At 45.4% G+C, this 22,442-nt stretch overlaps 1 long non-coding RNA gene across 2 annotated transcripts; it reads right to left on the bottom strand.

Annotated features, from left to right (window-relative positions):
* Nucleotides 5,401-17,470, bottom strand: LOC110406138. 2 transcript variants are annotated; one of them, XR_002443290.1, is made up of 4 exons: nucleotides 17,444-17,470; nucleotides 11,022-11,127; nucleotides 9,529-9,688; nucleotides 5,401-9,162 (listed from the first exon to the last, which is right to left on the bottom strand). It is a non-coding gene; the product is annotated as an uncharacterized LOC110406138 (long non-coding RNA). The 2 variants fall into 2 exon arrangements; XR_002443291.1 differs by lacking the exon at nucleotides 11,022-11,127.

A 22,442-nucleotide genomic window follows, 5' to 3' on the forward strand; every position in this document is an offset into this window, starting at 1 on the left:
GACTGGCTTTGAGTCTTCCCTTTAAAAATTTGGTCTGAGTGCAGACATATACAGTCACTATAAAATGCAGCTTAAAGATAATTCCTTGCATCTGGTGTGTATCTATATCATATTTGCATAACTTGCACAGTATGGCTGTCAACCTAAGAAGCAAATATGTTGCGCAATTATAATATACACAGATGTGAACCTATAAAATTTATAGCTTTCTAGCATTTTATGGCTGCGTGAAGTAAGAGCAATAAAAGTGCGTGCCTGATAGAAGATCTCATGATCAGCGAGGAAATAGATGATGGACTTTTAAGCTCTTCAAACATTATTAGTTAAAAAAAAAGTTTGCACAGGTTGGATGACAATCTGACTATTGGCAGAAACGCTCCCCGTCCATGACACCTGCATATCTAATCTGAAAATGAGATCAAGGATCTTTAACTTTCAAGTCAATTCAATTTGATTTTTTTTTTTCAGAAAAAAAAAACAACAACAAACCCTAAACAGAGCCTGAATAGCAATCGTGCCTTTCAGCTTAAGCACTTGGATGTTTAATTGAGCTCTTGATCTGTTCCACCTATTCCCTGAAAGCAACGCGTGTGTTTGAATTATTGCCCTTAATGGAGAGCACATCAGATTCATCTACTCCAGTAGAGCAATGTAACAAATGTCATTCACGCATTAGCTTAGTAGGCCACTCGGTTGAAAATGCAACGTGTGTCAAAGAAGAGAAATGATGACACAGAGCACAATTAGATTATGGTTTCCCGTGTTACAGTTTTTTACTTTTAAAAAGCAGCTGACCAAAGAGTAAAAAAACATCACCCCCTCCCCTCACCTGCCCCGAAACCTAGCCAATGTGCATTTCTGAATAGCCCTGCTCTGTTAACCAGGGCGGGAGAAGCCATTAGACTATCCATTTTGCACACGGATAGCTATTTGTATGATTTTGACACAGGTTGTGCAGAGCAGTATTCAGCCATTGCCCTCCTGCTGAAAGATGCTGCCATTTAATTCTTTGAAAACCAGCTGTGTCAGTGAGGGCTTCTGACTCTATTGTCCATTTTGCAGCCAAAGGGCCAGAGAGGGCCGCTTGGCCCCTTCTCCCCCACTCCTTCCACCTGTGAGTCAATACAGCTCCTCTGAAGGCTTATTTTTGGCTGGCAGCACGGGAGCAGAGAGAATCTGAGGTGTAAGTTACACAACTGAAAAAGCAATCTGTGTTGGTTTTATTTATGCTGACCTGATCATCTCAAAAATTGTAGTCCTGGAGGAAAATACTGGAAGTACGAACGATTGTCATTTCTTCAGTCCAGCATCTGTTACAGCAGAGGAAAAGAGATCTAAATCTCAGATAGTAGAAAACTGAAGTAGTTGGGGTCAAAGCGGACTTCAACTTCCAGTTATGGTCAATGGGACCTTGAGAGTATGCAATCCAGGCTCCGAAATTATTATTTCGATTCGAGAGTTTTGCATTAACGAGAGGAAATGTGCTGTCACATTCTCTGAGACTGTGTTGAGTACTAATAACCTTGTGCCCCATATTGGGCTGTAAATGGATCTTTCCCTAATTAAGGCCTATCAGTTTAATTTACCTTTGTGAATGAAATTGCTCTGCCCTTGCTTAAGGCCAATCAAGGGAAATCTTGGCCTGGTAAACCCAATACATTAGCAGGGTGTAATCACTGCCCTATTCACATGGTAATAGGTGAATACAAGCAAGTTGTAAGGGTGTGAATCAGATGGAAGGACTTCAAGTTTCTGTAATTATTTTTCCTTTAATTACTGATTTGTTAAAAATCATAGTTAAAGCCACTGCTCTAGCATGTAAGGATATTTTTATATTGTTTTTTTTCAGAATGCATTTTAAGCTGAGGAGTTCCCAGGGTAGGATTAAAAAGATGCTTCAGCTGGCTCTCATGTGAGCTAGTATCACGGGTGAGCTACAGTTCCCCATTGTCTTGGGCTCTACCTGCTAATCTATATGAAAAGTATTAACATTTTTTCTTCCTTGACCCAATAAAAGTTGGTTTTTTTACTTATGAGCAGATGACACTGCACAAGGAGAGCAATGAAGGACCCAGAAGAACAGGAGGTCATATTTGTGCTGTGTTTTTAACAAAAGGTAGTTTATTTTCTCTAAGACTGAAGCTTAGAACAACTATCTCATAATTTCAGCCTCGTACCATGTCACAGGTCACTACAAATTTAATACCAAAGTGGCAGACAGCAGCGCTGAGACGTGCAGGTAGGGCTTTTCAGACATGCCTGTTTCCTCTTTGGACCCCTGATGCATGACATCAGCAGCACGTGCTTAAAATACCAATCTGTAAATTCAGTTTGCGTGCCAGAAGGGCACAAGGACAGGCAGCAACATCAGCTGTGCCTTACAGAGAAGATCTGAATATTGGCGTTTTTTTCTGTTCTTTGGGATTCTTTTTGAGGTGATTTGCATTGTAATTATGAAAACAACCTACAGAGAGCGGGAATTTATTTCAAAATCTTTTCCCGAGTAATTTCTCTGAATAACTCCTGAGTAGTCTCTTAGACCTGCTGGCCTCTCTAAGCAAATTGTGTCCCAACATCAGTCTTGGCAGTAATAAAAGTCACAATAACAACTTTATGGCCGTGTGCATGCTCGTTAGTGCCCCGTGTGATTCCTGGGATGTATCTGATAGCCAGGCTGTTTGCAGCATTGCTTGCTGAGCTCTCAGGAGCAGGGCAAGCGGGATTCACTGAGCTCTGTGCTGTCACAGAGGGGACAATTCCCAGTGTGCTGAGTCCTGCCCTGGACCTGGACAAGCTTCAGCTTCTCAGCACAGCACAGCCAGAGTGGGAAAGCCACACCAGCTCCTGTGCCAGATGAGAACAGGAGCAATGAGAGATCCTTGTAGCAGATCCAGCATTTCCTCACATGAGAGTTGTTTGCAGGATTTCTGTGGGGCTGTTTGCAAGGGTGGTTTCTTTGGGGAAAGGGCCACAGAGGGTAAAGAAATTATTTCTTTTTAAAAGCAATAGCAAGATGAAGTATTTTATTGCTGGTTCTTGGAGGATTTAGATAAAAATGACAAGGAAGAAAAACTGAATGACCTTTTCACATAGTCATGCGCAGTTAATCAAGGAAACTGAAATGTCTGTCTTAGGGTAATTCACAAGATTTGTAAAACAAAACTTCCAGAAAGGAAATAACTCTGAAAATGGGGAGAAAATCCAGACTTGCTTCTTAGAAACCTACATTGTTTCATCCTTTAAAAATTCAAAATACTGCCAGTAGCCTTCCATGCTAAGGGAAAGCTGTGCAGCTCCACTCCATGTGAGCCAGGCACAGGCTGCAGCTGGGAAAGAGCTCTCAAGTTTCTGTAAATGTATTTCAAGAGCTGTAAACATCATGCCAGTTAAACTACCCTGTTCTGCAAATCAGCTGTTGGGTTTGGATCCATGGCTGAAGGATGAGCAGCAAAAAGGTGGAGAATTGTTATCCCTCAGCTTCTTCGGTTGAATCTAGAACCTCCCAGGGGCTGAAGGGCTCCAATGTGCCCAACTTCATCCATCACTGCCCCTCCCAAAGGAGGAGACTGGTCTGCAACCCAGTGCAGAGCCGGTTCACTCAGAGGGTAAAGTGAAATCCACCAAAGTCCCTGGCTGCATTTCCATTTCCCTCACTCAGCCCATAATGATGGAGTGCCTCATTCAGATATGGGCTCATGATTAATGATTGCCGTAGGGCCTTGTATATAGAAGATCATTTTTATGATTGCTGCAGTGTATGAGCTCTTCATAGAAGAGGCTTTTAAAATCTGAATGGGTTCAAACGTGCAAAAGATTAATGTGGGCCTGCATGCATCTATCTGATTCTGCAAAGTCCAATTTATTTCTGTGAAGGCCATTTTGGTTGCAAAACTGCTCTGTGCTTTCTGCAAAAGTCCAGGAGACCTCTTCTGCATAGGCACAACGCTTGCTTGTCTAGAAATCTGGCAGTGGGTGACCATTAAAAACTGTGCTGCCTCGAGCATGGGGATCAGTGCTGACCCAGCGGAGGCTTTGCACCAAATGATGGACCAAGGCTGAGAATACTTCCAGAGAACTTAGTGAAGTCCCTGCCAGGAAGGCTGAGCTTCACCTGCACAGCCCAGCTTATGCTGTGTAATGGTAAAGCTGAGTGAGCAAGCTCAAACGTTTACTTAATTTCTGATTATTGCTTCCTGCATCATGGGACCTGTACATCTTGAATGGAAACTTCCTAGGATCTGCACATCCTCCCCGGAGAATCCTGCTGGGAAAGATTCAACCTGCCATCCTCCTGCACGCCCCGAGCCGGCTGCCAACACGATTTGGTGACTGGAGCTGTTACACGCTCGATTTACTTTACAGGCAAGAGTGGCTTTTACAAGCTCTCTGTGTCTCTGGAGCTGGTGATGCAAACCCATACACAGCTGTCTCCTTCAAAAAAATAAAGAAGCATAGGCAGGCAGATCCAATGCTTCCCCCAGCCAAACCCGTGGCAGAGCAGGCAGGCGCCAACAAGCCCATCTCCAACACTGCACCCTGAGCTCCTGGTGCCTGATCCCTGCCTCCCCTGCTCACACCCAGCCCAGGCACCCCCTGACCCCACAGCATCCCCAGAGCAGCAGGAGCACCACTGCCCTGAGCTCAGCCCTGAAGCGCAAGGATCCATCCTCCCTACAATTTGTGCTCCCTCTAGTGTGAGTACATCTGTTGCTTTATGTGGTCTTATCTGCAGTGTACTTAAACGTGGGCTTAGTTCTTCCCCACTGAAATCCCCAGGAATCAATTACTTTGCTGGATATTGGATATCTGCTCCAGCTGGCACTGGGAAGGTGCTGCCCCACTGCAGGGACTATTTCAGTGTCTTTCTTCTAATACGGTCCCTGCAATGTGAAAACTGTCACCAAAAACAAAACAAAACACACACATTGAGAAAGTAGAAACATTTGGAAGTAACTTCACTTAGCAATGAAATTACATTTCCCAAGATTCTTTATCAAGAAGTGGCCAGAGAGAGTGTCCTAACCTGCACAGGCTGGGCACATCTCTGAAGGCAGGTGGGAGAGAATTCTTGTTCTGAAGTTGCATGGATTTGTCACAGCTCTCACCTCTTTGTGACCCAAATGCTGCCCCACAGGAGTACACAGAGGCTGAGAGAAGGGAAGCACTGGGAGGCAACGCCTGCGATGGAGCATCCTGCTGAAAACTGAGCACCAAGCCTCTACGATCACACACACGCACACACACATTCCTAATTCCAGTTTGCATCGCAGCAGAAGATGTGCGTATGCACTCAGAGGCAAATGCATCCCATAGGTTTCCCCCTAAACCAGCATTTAAATTAAACTAAGAAGCCTATATTTAAATGCTTCGCATCTGCTCCGAAATTCCCTCTTACAAATACATTTTCTGCCACTGGTTGCCAGCTCTGATGACTGCCACGTTCTGGCAGCTCGCTGCGTGCTGTGATGAACCAAAACTTTTGTGGGAAACACCCGCTTTTGTCCCAATTGCTGCTGTCCTATGGTCAGCCCATTGAGACCCCCGTGACAGCACACAGAGAGGGGCTAATGATGGGGGGGCTCTGGTGCACGGTGTGCAATAACACCACAGAGCAAGCAGACTGCTCGGGGCTGCGGGGGATGGGATGTCCCGTGGGGCATCACACTGGTTCCCATCATGTTCTGTAAAAAAAATGAAAAAAAAAAAAACATCCACAGGAAAGTGTCACTTCCAGTGCAGAAAGCTGACAGCAAGAAGCGTGAGAGCTTCGCCGCGCTGCTGAAGGAAGATCTATTGAGCTGCTGGAGGCACGTTGTATTTAGCAGATCAGAATGCTCGGTGTGCTGAGAGCAGATTAAGGGAATTAATGGAAAGGGAAAAGCAGCCCAAACCAATCTTTCCTTTTCACAGAAACCAGATAGTCACGGTGCTGCTTTCATTAACATTAATGTCAGTTGATGCTTTTAATTGTTCTCTTCTGACATTTCAATTATATGTTTTATGTAAATAAATGTCAGCCCTGGGATTTCCCAGAACTGGGTTTTTGCAGCGGCTGTTTTCAAGTCCCCTTTAGCTGCCAGCGCTGGTGTGCCCGCTCCATCTCTGTACCCTTTGAACTGGGTTTAACATAGGAGATGGAGATCCGTGCATGCTCCCAACTGTCTTTTCCTTTAAGATCCAAAACACTCCATTTGGCAGGAAAAAAGGTTGGTTGTTTTTTTTTTAATCTGAACTACTGCTAACACCTTCCACAGCAAAGAAAGCAAGAGCTGGACTTCCACCCAAAGTCTGAACCAAATAACTCCTGTGGCTCTGGGAAATGTAAACTCTAAGACAGGAGTGATGCTTCCTAAAGCATCTGGTCCTCACTCCTGGCGCCTGGCTCAGATGATGGATCCAGATGTGACTTTTCATGGTGATGAATGCTCAGCTCCCTTTGTGCCCCCAAATAATCACTTTCTTATCTCACAGAAAAGCATCAGTCTCCAGAGGAAGAATTCTGAGCACGTTGCTGAGGTCTGAAGCCACCTGAGGCTGCTCTGGGGCATCTCCTGCACAGATAAGAAGGCATCAAAAGTCACCAAAACCTCTGCAATTCTCTCCTAGGATGAGATTAGCCAAAATTGGGCCTCTGGGAGCAAGACCTTGAGCTGTTTGCCCACAGAGCTGGGGCTGAGCTCTGCAGAAAGGCAAAGAAGTGAGCTGGGGCATTTGCTCAGGGTTGGAGCCACCTGCAAAGCTCAAACCTGTGCAGTTTTCTATTTTCATCCTTGAATTGCTGCGCTGAAATCCACTCAGCTCATCGACAGCACTTGGGATAAACAAAAGCTTGGCGAAGGTGGAAAGAGAAGCCCACAAGTTGTTTTCATGCAGGAAAAGGAGTATGATCTGTCAGGAAGATTGTCTTTTACAAATTGTTTGTCTGCTGATGGCACCGAACAAGAGTTACATTTTTCTCCTTGGCAGCTCACGGAGGCAAGTGCCGAGCTGCAGAGCTTTGGTGGCACGGGGCAGCTGGGATGCTGCTGTCCCCATCTATCCACCCTCGTTGTGTTCAGTCCTGCTGGATGGAGAGCCATTGCACTGAGGGAAAAACAAACCCCAGAACTGCAACCACTTGCAAGTCCAGCTGTCGTTTGTCCTTATTGTTCATAGTTAAAGAAAAGAGCTGCTTTAGAGCTTGAAAAGACCCCAGGATGCACTTATTTTGTCTTCTTTTCAAGGAGCATTTTACAAATTTTTCCAGGAAGGGAGAGGAAAAACATCATGCAAGATTTTGTGCTACCTCTCTTAGCATCAGCACCGGTCCTGCCCCATAGTCCCAACCACTGGGGCATGGAAGGTGGGGCCGCAGAGGGGGGAACCGGGGCCTTTCATTAATAACAAGAAGAAGATGGAAAAACTGGCGGGGGAAAAAATAATCCAAACCCATTTGTCATCCTCTGCTGCTTTGAGACTTCTTTTTCGTGGTGTATTCGCCTCAGTGAAATGAAAGTTTGGCGAGGAAATACATTGCTTGACAACTCAAGCAGGGCGCGTTGTGGGACCTGCACTGAAGCGCTTCGCTTTGCTTACTGATCCTGATCCTTTTTGACCCCACTACTTAAAAAATAATGCCTGGTAAATTTCACGATGGAAATATTTCCTCTGGAAAATGCAGACTGAAACATCCCAACAGCCGTCAGCGTTGCTCTGCTCGCTCTGGCTGTCTGGGGAGCTGCAGCTTTGGTTGATTTAGCAGAAATCATTTGACCTCCTCACTTCAGCCCCCCAGAACATCCCCTGGTTCAAGAAACAGGAGGATTTTCTTATCGCTAGTGGAAAAGCAAGGCTCCTGGGCGCATGAACACAGAAACAGCACTGGAGATGAATCAGGTTGTTTCTGCCCTGGCTTTTATATGGCTGGCAGCAGCCCTGGAGTGCATCAGATTCAGTTTCCCCCTGGAGCTGGATGGGACATGATGTAAGCACAACCTCCAGTGCCAGACTGGGCCCTCAGGGCTGGGGCTGAGGCATTCAGAGGCAGTGACCCAAGTGATGCTGGGCAACAACCCTACTGCAGCTCCCAGATCCCAGGCCTGCACCCCAGGACCAGCAGTGCAACCCTGCAGCCCCTCCTTCCATGAGAGATGGGCTCTGGGCTCAGCAATAAGGATTTATGTAAATGTTGATCTTTTATATAAAAGAAAAAGAAGTAGGCTTGCAAACATCACTGAATGGCATAATAGTATGTAATTTGCTAGAGTTTTCAACATGGTGTTACAACGCCTATCTTAATTGTGATAAATTACTTCAAAATGAGTGGGCGTCAAATGAACTGATTGAAACAGTGCAGCGTTACCATTTGCAAAATCTCTTCTAATGAGGGACTTCTCTTAAGTTTTGGGTTTCATGAGGCTTTCAGTCCACAAGCTCCCTGCTGGAGACCCTTTCCTCTTCTGTTCCCATCCACAGAGGAGCAGCAGCTGAGCTGCCTGGACCAATCTGGCAATGGGAGCTTCCAGAAGGCTGAACAGCATCCTTCAAAATGAAGCAAACAGCCACATCCAGGAGATGTGGTCAGTAATGAGGTGCTGTACGCTGAGATGCCCTAAATGAACACATCAGGCCACAGTAGCACACTTTCCACTTCAAGACAGTGGCAATTTGATTTTTCTAAGCTGAAAGCAGTGCACCATGTCCATTCTGACTGAAGTAGAGACTTTCCAGCTGTGGTTTATGGAGAGATTCAGATGTCATATCTCACTCAGGCTCCGGGCTGCGCTCACTGAGCCAGTTCCAGCACCGTCCTTCAGAGCAGTGCAGCCTCAACAGTGGATGGGAACTGCAGGGACTGCTCCATCCCTTGGTTCCTCCCAACCCCATCTGAAAGCTGCCAGCTGCACTTATCCAAATATGCTGACTTCAGGACCATTGCAACGTGCTGACATTTCTGTGTGACCATCAGTGGCAGGAGGTTGACTTCCCAGCAAGAAAGATGCTGTTAAACCAGCCACGGTCCCAAGGAAACCAAGGAGCATCCCACCATGCGTGGCCAAACAGGGGACGTTCGTCCCTTTCAACTTCTCACACCAAACTATTTCTGTCACCCCGCTGGAGGTGACAGTTGTTTTCCCAGCTGTCCCCTCGGGAGCCACGGTGTCAAGCCCTCTGATTGAATTACTGCGGGTAATTTATAGGGAGGTAAAATGGAATGAAAAGTAAAGTAACCAGAAATGAGATTATTTTTCAAGGTACATTTAAGCTACTGTGACATTTGTGAGCAAGAACCTTTAACAGAAACAAGCAAGGCCCATTTGTCTGAGAGTTCAAATATTTAATTCCCAGGAAGACAGGCACAATTTTTCAGATTGTAATAATTATTTTAGATTAGATCAGAAGGAGAGAGAGAAGCTTTGAGCTGGTGTAATAAAGAAAGCCTACCAGGACAAGCAGTGACAAATGGGACGCATGCTAGAAAACTCTACACCAACACAGGAGTGAGTAGCTCAGGGCAGCAGGGACAGTGCTGTGGGTACCAGGGCTCACCTCCTCCTCCTGCTGAATGCCAGTTTGTCAGCCACAGGCAAGCCAGGTTGTTTCTCCTTCCTTCTTTCCCTTCTTTTAGAGCATAAATTCTTTACAGCAAAGGCTGCAAATCCTGCATGAGCCATGTACCAGAGCAGTACTTGAGTCCTTCATTTGGCCCCTGGTTTCCAAACGTAACAAAAACAGGCACCTAGGGGGAAAGCATTTAACCAAATTGGTTTTAATTACTACAGAACTGGCTGGCTTAAGTCTGTAGTGGGTGCATGGGATTTACTCATCTAATCCACAAGGTTTTGCTGATGCTCTGCAGCTGGGCAAAGCTTGCAGCTGGTGCCTGGGGCAAGGCGAGGGCTGAAGAGTTTGTTACTAGCCCAGTCCTCCCCCGTGTCAGACCATTAAAAATAATATCCCCTCTGCCTCTTTAAGTGAGATTTATATAGATTATATTATTTGCAAGTAATTAGGAATAGGAATTAAGTTTGAATAGATTAACTATCTGCAATTATTCTCCCTGCTCTTACACAAGGCCCGAATGCTAATCTGAACGATGCTCTTCTTCCCAACAATGAAAAGTAAATGTTTTTTGTTTTTTTTTGTTTTTGTTTTTGTTTTTTTTTTTAATTGAGATGCCCTAATCTGGGATTCTGAATTCTGAGCCCAGGCCCATGCCTCATTGTGCAGAGCTCGTTACACCGGGCCCGCTGATGGGGCAGCTTTCACATCAGCATCGTGGAAACAGATTTGAAGCACGCAGATGGTGCCCAACCCGCAGGAGGTGACGGCAGGGCAGAGGAATTTTAGTGCTTCTGAGGAAAGAGGAAGTGCATTAATAAATTAAGGTTAAACGCAATGGATGGGTGGCTGTGCTCTCTTTGGAAAAAAAACCAGTCATTTTATCTCTAAATCTACCTAATAGAATCAATTGTTCTTTCCACGCTAAATGTGATCCTGCTCAGCTTCGCTTTGTCCTTTGATCAGTTAAACTCAAAAGCTAAATTAAACCCCTGAATTAAATGAGATGCCTTCAGCAGCACACTCAGCAGACGCATCTTCGCTAATCTGAAGTCAGCCCATCACAAGACAGATCTCCACTGCTGCAGACCAATGCTACAGACTGACTTCCAAGAAGCAAGGCCATCCAGCCAGGGATCAGACCCTGCACCATTCTTAATTTTACCAGAAATGAAGTGTTTTGCCCAGTTAGAGGCAGTTAATTACAAAGGGGAGGTGCAGTGGGTGTCTCACTCTGTATGGGAACCACAGAGCCCAAATCCGACTGATCTGCCCATGTTGACACTGGTGCACACGTGGGCTCTTACATCACCCCGTGGAAATCCCAAAGGGTCTGGGGTGGGAGAATCAGCAGCACATATTGTTGCTGCCCCAGGAAAATATTTTTACCAGTTCTTTGGATTTGCAAGAGGATCTGAAGCAGTGGTATTGTCAGGGACCTAGGTCTGACAGCCCTTCCAGGCAGTAATAATTATTCTGACCTGCTTATATGGGACTCTCTCTTACGCATACAGATCAGGACACTTGCAGCAGTTGGAAAGTAATTGTAGCTTTTTCTTCCTTGACAGGCAACCAGAATGAATTCCACTGCAACAGCAAGGACAGCAGTCTGACTACGTATACAACATAACCCAGCACATCAGATATGTGGTTAGAGCAAAGGCCCCCATGTTTTTCACTTTCTAAAAGCGTAACAAAACCCATTTAGGAGGAAGATAATTGTTTATGTTTTATTAATTGCCACCTCTTGATTGTTTTACTTCTGATTTATTTCTCAAATAGCCCGTAGAAGTGTTATTTGATGCACTGAGGTTATTTGTGGGTTCTCTGTGAACATTTCCAGGCAGCTGCTGAAAAACAAGTACACTGAATGGAGCGAGCAGAAGGGTCAGTCCAACAGAGAGAACAATAGAGAAATGAAGAGAATCAAAAATCCAGGGGAATTTTAGTCCATGAGCAGTAAAGAGGGCTTCTGGTTTAACATGAACAAACACCAGCTCTTTGCAGGGTTAATACTGGAAATTCAGTCCAAAAAATTTCATAGATTCAGCAGAAGCAAGAGCTTTGCGTTAGAAAAGGAAGGATACAGCGAAACAGAAACTCCTGTTGGGAGAACACATCTATTGCCTCCCAGCCATCCAGAAAGCTCTCGGGTGAGCTCTGAAGCCCCCAGGTGGGCTCTCCACCACTGAGCCCAGTGAAGCTCTCACTTGACAGGTGACACCTCTATGCTCACTGGCAGCACGTGTCTGCAGCCCCATCACTCCACGCATCAGCCATCACAGCGGCACTGCTCAGCTATTCACGTCCAGCTTCATTTATAACCCACTGAAGTCAAGGGAAAGACCTGCCGTCGATTTTAGTGATTGTAGGATAAGCTCCTAATTTCACGCTTTATCCGAGAAGCAGATAAAATGGATCTAAGAAAGGTTTTTCCCTTTGAAAATTAATCTTTTTTAAACTACTTCAAGATGCAGAATTATTTCTAAAATGTCCCATAATAGAAATAACTGGTGTACTTGAAATAAATGGATTTTACAGTAATCAAATTCTTCAGCCTGGCTTTTTATCCTGTTTATTGCCCTGTGAGCTCCTCCATCATAGACAGCAGCTCGTACAAATACCGATATAAGTCACTGTCAGCGAGCTCAGAGGAGCTGAAAGATTTGCTGTAATCATACAACTGGCGCTCAGCGGCACCTGAAAATCACAGTGCCTTCCATGTATTTATCTGATTCAATTACAAGGTGCTCTGCGGAACTGAAAATACTTTCCAAACACATTCACGCGAGAGTCAAAGTGCTCAGTGCTCCTCAGCCTGAGGTCCCAGCTCACTCACCTGCTGGGTGAGTGGAGGCTCCATGGAGATGGGATAGATCCCACATCTGCCAGGAATCCTATAGTGGCACTTGAGTGAGTTTATTTGAAACTACGTATATAATTAATAGATCTTGACTGCAAAACGTGATTTGTCAAGAGACATGGATGGCAGGAAGAATCTGAGTCCAAATACCCTATCTTGATCATTTTCCAAGGGACAGAATGGGAGTGAGCTGTCCAAGCAGCCATCCTGACATCTGGGGAGGGATGCAACACGGGGTTTATGTTTTTCTGCCTGAATTCAATCTCCACAGTGAAATAGAAGTAATTTTCTAGGGAAATAAAATTTAATCTCAATACAGAGTGTAAGCTACACCAAAATTAGAAAGATTTGTGGCTATATTTCACAAAAAAAATGTAAGATACTCTATTAATCATCTGTCAAGTGCAGGGTGGGAGATCACTTGAAATCCTAAAAGCTCCATGGGGAAACAGGAGTTGTGCTTTCCGTTCCACTCAGCTGCAGATACGAGCTTACACTGCAACTGAGGCTTACACAGGGAGCGTGACAGTGCAGGCTGATACAGGCTCTGCAGAGCAGCTCGAGCCTTCACTAGGGACGTGCACGCTGCAGCGTAATCTCTTTCTCCTGTTTCTGACTCATCCCAATGCAGGGTTATGGCTTTGGTCCATGCTTTCCTGCTGTTTCATTAGTGTCCACTCCTCCACCTTCGCACAGGAAACCATTGCCCACCTGTTTTTCACACCTTCCTCCTGAAAATACCATTAAAACTATTTTTCCCCACCTGTTGTCTTTTTTTTTTTTTAAATTTACTTTTTATCTAATGTATCTATTTTATTGCGTCCATTCAGGAAGCAGAAGTAATATCACGCGATAGGTGTGCTAATGAACAACTGGAATTCATTAAGTGGACAGCAATACATTTAGCGAGCATGCTTGTGAACAACGCAGAGATTGAAGCATGTTTGCCAGAAAGATCTATTGAACAGCTAGGAACAAACAAATTAGTAAAAATCTAAACTTAGGTCTCGCATGTTAATGATGGAAGGAAAAGCTGTAAGCCCATCAATAAGCCATTAACCACGTTGACACATGCTTGTTCCCAGCATCTCATCTGGCCTCTCTGCTGCTCATGTTCTCACCCTGAGGTGGTGTAGGTGGGATATTGTTGTTTTACCCCTGGGGATCCCAGAGCCCCGCTACCACCAAGGTCATTACTCTGGCATTGCCTTCCCTTGGCATTGCCTGCAGAGGAAGGCACTGAAACATCCTCTCCCGACCCTTCCTGGAAGGAATATTTTTATTATAATCATTATTGTTTCAAGATGAAACGGCTTCATCTTACGCACAATATTTTATGGAACCATTAAGTTGCATGCAGCATTGCATTCGAGCCTCAGCATTTCTTTACGTACAACCCTTTTTGCTTCAGAATGAACAGCAAATGGGGGGGAATTTCCTGTGTGGGTGAATCCAGCTCACAACCAAGTCCTAAGCGTGCAGGTAGATACAACATGATTTGGAGAGGCTTTGACATTCTCATAACAAGAGCTGTATAAATCCCTAAAGATGATTGATTTCAGGAAAAGAATTCAAAGTGTCCACTGATGTGAATCCATCTGCTTTAATAGAGATTTTCTTCACTCAATAGCATGACCCAAAATGGCATCGGTCTGTACTCAGTATCCTGTGCAACAGAGATATAAAATAAAACCCTTCCTGGTGTTGGCAAAAGACTGACTGCACTAATGAGGTGAGTTTCTGTATTCTCTAGGGCAACTGAGAAATTACATTTAATTACAAGAAGAGAGCATCTCTGCTCATTGAGTACAGCGCATCGCAGATGAGGATGATTCACTTTGCTCCATTGACCCAAGTACAGAGCACGGCAACCCTAGCTGTTATCCCAAGGCTGTTATTCCAAGACAGAGGAGAGAAATCTTCACTCATCCTAAGGCAGGTGCTGCTTACATGCTTCATCCACAGACAAAACCATTTGCAAAGGGATCAGACTACAAGACAAGGTGAAAGGGGTCCTAATTCTCTTTCCAGGAAACCCAGTGATGTTCATTGACTAAGAAAAAATTTAACAGATGATACACTTCATAAAAACTTCTGTTTTTCTCCCTTTCAGCAGCTGTTCTCAGAAACATCAGGGAGACTCCTCACAACACATAGCAGTGAATAATGCTCAATTTGCAATGTCTGGACCAGTGTTCCCTACCCCGAAGCCAGGTGAAGGACATTTAACCCCAGCCCTGCTAGGGGACCACATCACCCTGGGCACATCCTGCTTCCTCGGTCGTTATGCTCTGATTTCTTGTTCTGAGTGAATAAATGCACCCCTACCTCAGGGCACTGCAGCATGTTACTATAAATCCTCAGTGCCCATTCTTCAATGGTATGTGGGGGGATGTCATGCTGGGAGTATTAAGCTGCTGAATTGCAAGCCTGTGTCATGAAAAGGGAAGAAAACAGAACTGACAGCAGATCTGCTCTTCATGAGGCAATGAGGCTGCCCTAATTAGAGCTAATTGCAGCTTTCCATCACGTTAAATTGCAATGCAGAATGATTCAGGTTAGTCCATGGGCGAGTTGCACTGTCTCCCTTTTCCCTCCCCAGAATGTTAGATGACACGTGTTTTTCTCCATGTACAAAATGCAGAAAGCACTACTCATGGGCAGCAGCAAAGACAGGACACCTTGTGGTCTGAAATGGGCAGCAGCTCATTAGGAGTTTGTTACGGGTAGCAAACAGCCCCATTAGTGCTCAGCCAAGCTGCAGCATGCATGGGAAGGAAGCAGAGATCTGCAGGCTGGTGAGGGAAGAGCTTGGGGCAGCCTGGGGAAGGAGAAAGCCATGCTGGCTCTCCAGGCACTGGGGCTGAGGGAGTGCTGCTGCACAGCTTGCATCTCCCACATATTCGTGGTAAATATGTCTGCTTTTCAAGGAGAATTTGGGCTTTTGCTGAAACACATCAGCGTCCAAAACCTTCCTCCCTTTTTCTCCAGAAGTACGGTGCTTTCCCAGGCTTCCTCGTACAGAACAGAAAGGAGGAGTCATTCTTCCACAGTCCACCAAAACTTCCCAGGAAGAGCTGACAACACCCCACTGCTGGACACGACAAAAAAATTCCACCCACAGTCCATTTCCAGCTAGTTCTGACTAACACATACGTGCCTAGTGGTGGGACCTGAATATGCAAGTCCACAGAGCATCAAAGCACAGTTATTTATAAGACACTATCTTTTCTAGGCATGCAGGCAATGTAATTTAAGACCAGGCAAACATCTGTTGGCAATTTCTGCTCATGGCCTGGGTCTGTTCTGGCTCAGCCTGTGCTCTGCACCATACCCCTGGCAGGAACTTTCTCCTCTTTACTCCTCTTTCCCATCAGCACTCATCATCCTGAGACAAGAACTCAGCCTAATTATGGGTATCAGGAAGATGAGTTGTAGGCTTTGCTTCTTGGCAGGATGGCCAGACAAATGGGCAGCTTTGCCTTTGTCCTGTGCATTTGGTCTGTGGCCAAAAGTGAAATCAAGACAGAGAGATGTGATTTTTATTTAACAATGGATGATGTAGACTCAGCACAAATGCGTTTTGCCATAATTGCTCTTTTGATTCGTGGTGGCTGTGCAGGAATAGGATTTTAAAATGCCCAGGCAGTCCACAGGAGGCCTTCAGACTGCAATAACACTGGTGAGTGCTGCCAGCAGCTTTGCACTTATGCTACTGCCAAGGAGAAAATGAAATCAACCCCAGCAACTGTTGCACTGACCCCATGCAAACCAGCCTGGATGTCATTAACATGACAGTTCCTGAGTGGTGTCATTGCCACTCCCATAAACATTTCATGAGACTGATTTCCCATCAAAGACCAGCTTCTCAATATTAAGACATCTGATTTAAACTCTTTGCTTTGCTTATTCTCAGTCCCCCAGCTGTTAGTACCCTCATTCAGAGGTCTTTGGGAATGAAAGAACTCCAATTCAGGGTACTTCTTTGCCAAAAATTCAGCTGATTCTGCAAGTTGCTTACACCTCTCTGCAACAGTTCACTGCCTGCCACAGGGGAACAAACACCTCAGGTGACTTTTTGGGTTGCAAGACAGACGTGAGCACAGAGGTGGATGATGAGCTTGGGCAGCTTTGCACCCTGGCAAAGGAAGACACTGAGCCCCTGCCCATTCCAAGAGGTGATCCCCAGGGTCCTGCCCAACAGATGTGTTCGGTCAGATTTGGCCTCTGAACATTTGTACTGTGGAGACTATGTGAGGCTTTTCCTGGAATGAAGTGGTGCAGATTCTGCTTAGCAAGGAGAAGAGGTTCAGGTGGCAAATATGCATGTGTCACCTTCACTTTGAAGTGTCCCTGGTGCTCTCTGTCACCTCATACCTGTCACAGCTCTAAAATTGCCACTACTGTGCATGGGAGATGTTCCAAGCCTCAGACTACAAGCCTATTTTGGAAGTATAGTGCTGAGATGCACTTGATGATGGATGGGATCTCTGCAGGACACATTGGAAAGGGCACTAGGAATGCCACAGTCACTGAGACGGTGCATTGCCTGCCTTCCTTGCAAAGGTTTGACTTTGCAAATCTGGCCTCCTAAGGAGGGGGACAAGTGGCAGCAAGTCCTTGACCTGGTGCTGACAGCCCCCAGTGCAGCAGAGGGAGGTGTGGGCAGATCCTAAGATTTATTCCCAGGACTGCTGCTGTCGTGCTACGCAGACGGGAAGAAATCATTTAACCTCTCTGCCTTCACTCTGCCGTCATAAAACGATTACCCTCAGACTGATGTTGTAGGAGTAGTCTCAGGTGTCATGATGTGGCCGAGAAAAAGTGCACTCAGATGCTAAAAATACTTCTGCTATGTGTCAATGTCAAGTGCTCCGGCAGATTGCTACTAGATTCTGCCCTTCTTCCTCTTTTTTTCTTCATATATAGGAAGAAAAAGGATGCTTTCGGTGCAATGCAATGGAAAGCGCAGCAATGACAGCAAGTGAGAATTTGCTCAAATGAACAGCTGTAGGCACACAACAAAAGGAAGCTGCTTACCTTCAGAAGGCTTCAGGTATATAGGGATCTCCAGCAAGATACCTTTACCTACACTGCCATCCCTTAAATAAGGTCTGGGAAAAGGTGGATCCTGGCTCCACCCCATGCAGTCACTCAGGTGCACTGCATGCACCTGAGCTCCCCTGGGTTGGTTCTGCCTTCCCACCAGGTGCTCAGTCACTGTTTCAAGCCATGACTTAGCTTTCCCGCTACGTTTTGGCCACTGCTGGCTGTGGATACAGGGTGCTGTGCCGAGCTCTTTGGTCTGGAAGCCAAAGCAGGCAAAGCATATCTGTGTGGCAGTCCCTGGAGCTGGCCCACCTGAGCCTGCTCTTCCAGAGCTTCTCCCACCCCACACTGCATCTGCCTGAAAACGAGGCACAAATCAGCATGAAAAACAGCAGTCTCCAAAATTGTACCAGACCAACCAAAATCACCACTCCCTACCACCAAAAGCACATGCCTTGCTGTCTGATGCATTAATGGCTTAACAAACTATGTGGTTGTGGAGGTGTATTGAGCTATCAGTGGAAGAGCTCCTGCCTTGGCAGGTAGGAAGGGCTGACAGCAAGAACTCAAATGCCAGGGAGAGAGATTCAGGTCTGCATGCTTTGCTCAGCACTCACTGTGAGCCAGGAGCACGCAAATATTGCTGCAGTGAAACAGGCACACGTGGGGACATCTCATGCCTTGCTGAGGCTTTTCCTGCATCCATTCCTGTCCCGACTGTCTGCAGGCTTTTCTTTCGCTATTTTCTTCAGTGTCAATGTTCTCAAAGCAAAAACTTTCTTCTTGGGATTTATGGCAACTCAGGAGTGGTAATGAGCAAAACTTCTGGCATAAAAACTGTTTATAAAGCACAATCTAAATGTTTTAATTTAATTATCAAATGGCCTAATTTCTGATTTCCTCACCCAGACGTATGATTTTCGCTGCCACTTCTAACTTGCAGTTCTAGCAAAACTCTCAGGCTGGGTGTTCTTTAAATATTAAGAGCAAAATACCTCAACTCAAGAAATGAAAAATAACTCTCAGAGGAACAGAGGGGACCGTTTTAGTTCACAGATATCTCAGCCAGCTTCTCCATTCTGCTTCTGCTCCCACCATCAGAAATCCAAAATTCACCAAATTCAACAAAAACTGAGCACGGACATTCTGAGGACCAGCGGATGCTCTTATCCTGCATGGGAAAGACAGCGTGGTGTAGCACAGCCCAGCAAGCCAACCGGCAAACACCATTTTAAAGATGAAAACTAGCAATTCCAAAACAAACCCAGGAAGAAAAACACTGTTCCATCATTTCTACTCTGTTGTCCGCAGCCTGTCTCAGTCTCTGGAGTTTTAACTTTTTAAAGATTATTCTGAGGACATGCACGCAGGCTCTGTGGAAAATAGCAATTATTATGTGCTATGGGGCTCTACCCATCATTACTTCCATATAAGTAGGCATGGTAAAGCTATTTCATTCAGCCTAGCAAATTAAATGAGCCCAGTTGCTGGAACGCAGAGCGGTGGCGTGATGAATGACATACCAGGTGAACCCTACCAAGGGATTAAAGCAAACTTCCAAGTCATTTACAAAAACGTAGAGCACCATTTATTTGCTTGGCACCATATAATTACAAGTAATCTAAAAACTGGAAAGGAAATTAAAGTGAAAAATCAAAACTCTCTTTTGTGCTAGAAACAAAACAACAAAGAGAAATATTTTCCTTCTCAGCTCATTTTGGTTTCCATACAAATACAATCAGTGTGACAAACCTACCTGAACGTTGAATGCTGGTACTACATTGAGGACTCTCTCCTGGTCCTGGGTATTTGGATTTGGGTCTGTCACCAGCGTGCGTCGTTAAATAACACATCTGTACCTGCACACTTCATTTGCTCACCCAGTTTCCACAACTGCCTCTGAAACTAGGGTGGAACAGCTTGTGGTGCTGCCAGGGGTGGTATTCTGCACACAGTGGTAATCTCCCTGCCTTCCAGAAAACAGATTGAGTTTAATGCCAAGAGTCCAAGCAAGATGGGAGGTGGAGAGTCTGAATAGTAGGATCAGGGCTCATTGACTAATATTACTGTGAAAAATGAGCCTTAGGAGAAAATTCACAAAACAGTGCATACCACTTTTGATGTTATATGGCGTAGAACTTCCACAGTGTGTGCACAAACCTGAGCAAACACTTCCCACCATTGGGCAGAAGCTGTGATAGCTGTTCCCAAAGCTGTGCTGCTGTCCCCAGAGGGAAGGCCCCAAGAGTTGAACACACACCTAAATCCTAGAAGATCAGCTAATGCTAATCATATCAAACCTATCGTCTAAAATGGATTTTTCCCCAAGCCCTATCTGAGAGGTTATTCAGCCAAACAAAGCTGCTCTTTAAGCAACAGGAAGACAGATGCAAGGGAAGATGGATATGTTATTTATGACCACTGCAAAGTTCCATTTCTGTTTAACAAAGGCTTAACTCAAAATTGAGATTCAAATCTTTCAGGATTTCCTCAGTCAGACTTCAGAACAGGGCCTGAAGCGTCTACAAGCCTGACAGCTTGCAGATGAGCTTTAATGATCAATGTTGCAGCTCGGAGCAGCTGTAGTGAATTTTAAGTGTTGCTTGGATATGCAGCAGCTTCCCGGAACCACCAGGTTCATGGTGACCAGGCCTCATTAGGCCATGCCTTGTTTGCGCTGAGATCGGACAGTGCATTGTGGGCTTGCCTCCGGCCTTGCTGTGCCAGCCCCACTTAGCATCACTTTCATTTGTTAATTAAAAGCTGGTGAGAGGTGTTTGGCTGAAGTCTGTGTACCTGAACCGAGCAAACTCAAACACAGGCCAGCAATGAGGCCTGTGGGTTCCTTCCCCACCGGCTGGCCTCGCTGCCCTCCATTAGCTCTTCATTAGAGACCATCAGCAGGGCTGGTGCTAGTGTAAGGCTAATTAACCAGCATGCAGCCAGGTCAGCCAGCTCCCCATTGGCAAACACCGCTCTGCATGACTTGGGAAAGCCTCCCACGTCTCCCTGCCACCTTTTCTACTTATAATTTCTTCTCATGCACAAAGATTTCTGTTCCCCTCAGAAGCAGGCTTTGGCTGTAAATATTTTCTCCCTCTGTTGTGAAATCACAGCTTTCAGGCTATTCGGCAGCTTGCTCTTAAGCAGTCCCTAATTATCATTCACACACTGATATTTAAGTTCCAATTTACTCATAACTATTTTTGGCTTTGTACAATTGGCCACTTAAAAGCACCACGCAGTCATGCACACATATATATGTACTTTATCCTATTAAATCACGTTATTAGTTGGGGATTACTACACTAGTGGCTCTGAGAACTCTTCTCTGGATGACATGGCAGTGCACACAGAGCTGCTCTTCACTTTTTCCACTTGCTGTTGGAGTTCAGCACAGTGGAGGCATTAATCCCAGCCCTGCATACAGCCTGCTGCTCCCCCTGTGCTGTGCTGAACACATTTTGGGAGTGCCAGAGGGCTGCTGTGTTCCAGCATCAACCCCCAGCAGAATGCCGGGAGGAATCTGAGTTTAATATTTAATGTTTCCATAGGAATCAGCTGTGTGTGTCTGCCACGTGGTACAGACGTTGTCATGGCACAGAGCTGCAGCTTTGGGCGGGAGGAGAGAATGCAAACAGACGTCCCTCTCACCAAGTTCAGTGCTATGGAAAAATCCATATAAAACATGCCTTCTTATTTAGGGAGCTGGAGACAAGTCAAGAACTTGAGCCATTATATAGAAAGATTTAAAAAATGTGCCTTCACTTGCAGCACTTGTAGCACACCTGCTCAGACATCTCCAGTGCTCAGGTGGTACCTGGAACAAAGGTTATCAGTACGTGTCCCTAACCATGAACAAAGTAATTAGAAAGAAAATTTCAGTTCCTATAGACCAGACCCATTTTAGCATGTCGATGCTGCAAAGAAAAGCACGCCTTTGCCAACCAATCCTTTGTGACCCTTACATTCTCCATGGGTATGTGCATTTCCTAGCTGAGTATGGTTTAATCTCTTACTGCTATGCTCTCGCTAGCAAGGTGCAGGCAGACAGACCAGGGAGCCTTGACCTTCACACCAACATTCTTAGTAATTTGCTGCAAAACTGGTTAGTTCTTTTTCCCTTGCTCCCTGCGTGGAAAAAAAGCCAAGCTTTATAAATCATGTTGTGTAAACAGAAATATCCTCCTTCCTTGAATACGATTACTATTTAGAAAGAAGAGGCTGTCATTTTGCAAGGCAGAGAACCTGTTTAATCTGGAGAGACTGGCTCTGATGCCAGACGCCATTACCATAACAGTTTATGTCTGTCCAAAGTTTCAGAGTGAAAATTAAAATATCTCATATAAACTGGTTTTGTACAGTTTTTGCCCAGCTAGGGTCATTTTCAGAGCCCCAAACACTCTTTCTGTTGGGTGACATCTAGAAGCTACTTTTGTATGCATGCAAATAAGCCATGTGGTGCCTCTACAATGACACAGTATGTAAATGTGGAATATTTGTTTCTGGAGCCCAGATGGTTTTGTGGGACCAAGCAAGAAGGAAGAGGTCAGCAGCTAACCCCAGAAGTGGGGCTGCAGGGGTTACATCGAGGAGAGCCAACTCAGCCAAGTGGAGCACCAAGCTCCCTCCAGGGATCATTTCAGACTCAGTTACTGTAAGAAAAATAGGGAAAATCAACCCCTGTACTACAGTTACCAATTCACCACAAGAAAAAAAAAATACAAAAGCAAGCTCTTGGTTGGCATTTGTGAGGCAAAGTTATTTCTTTTCTTAGAGGTTCTTTAAGGTCCCTCCAAAAAAAAAAACATTGAGTAAGAATTTTCTTTTCCTGGCTACTTTAGAAAGGCCGCAGCCACATGCTCCCCTCTGTGTGCCCAATCCCCATTGGCTTGTGCCTGGCACAGCCTGCTCCTGCAGGGAGGTAATGGCAATGGGGATGGAGATGATGGTGATGGGGATAGGGGTGAGGCTGAGGACAGGGATGGGG

This window comes from Numida meleagris, chromosome 13, assembly GCF_002078875.1.
Source record: "Numida meleagris isolate 19003 breed g44 Domestic line chromosome 13, NumMel1.0, whole genome shotgun sequence".
NCBI lineage: Eukaryota > Metazoa > Chordata > Aves > Galliformes > Numididae > Numida > Numida meleagris.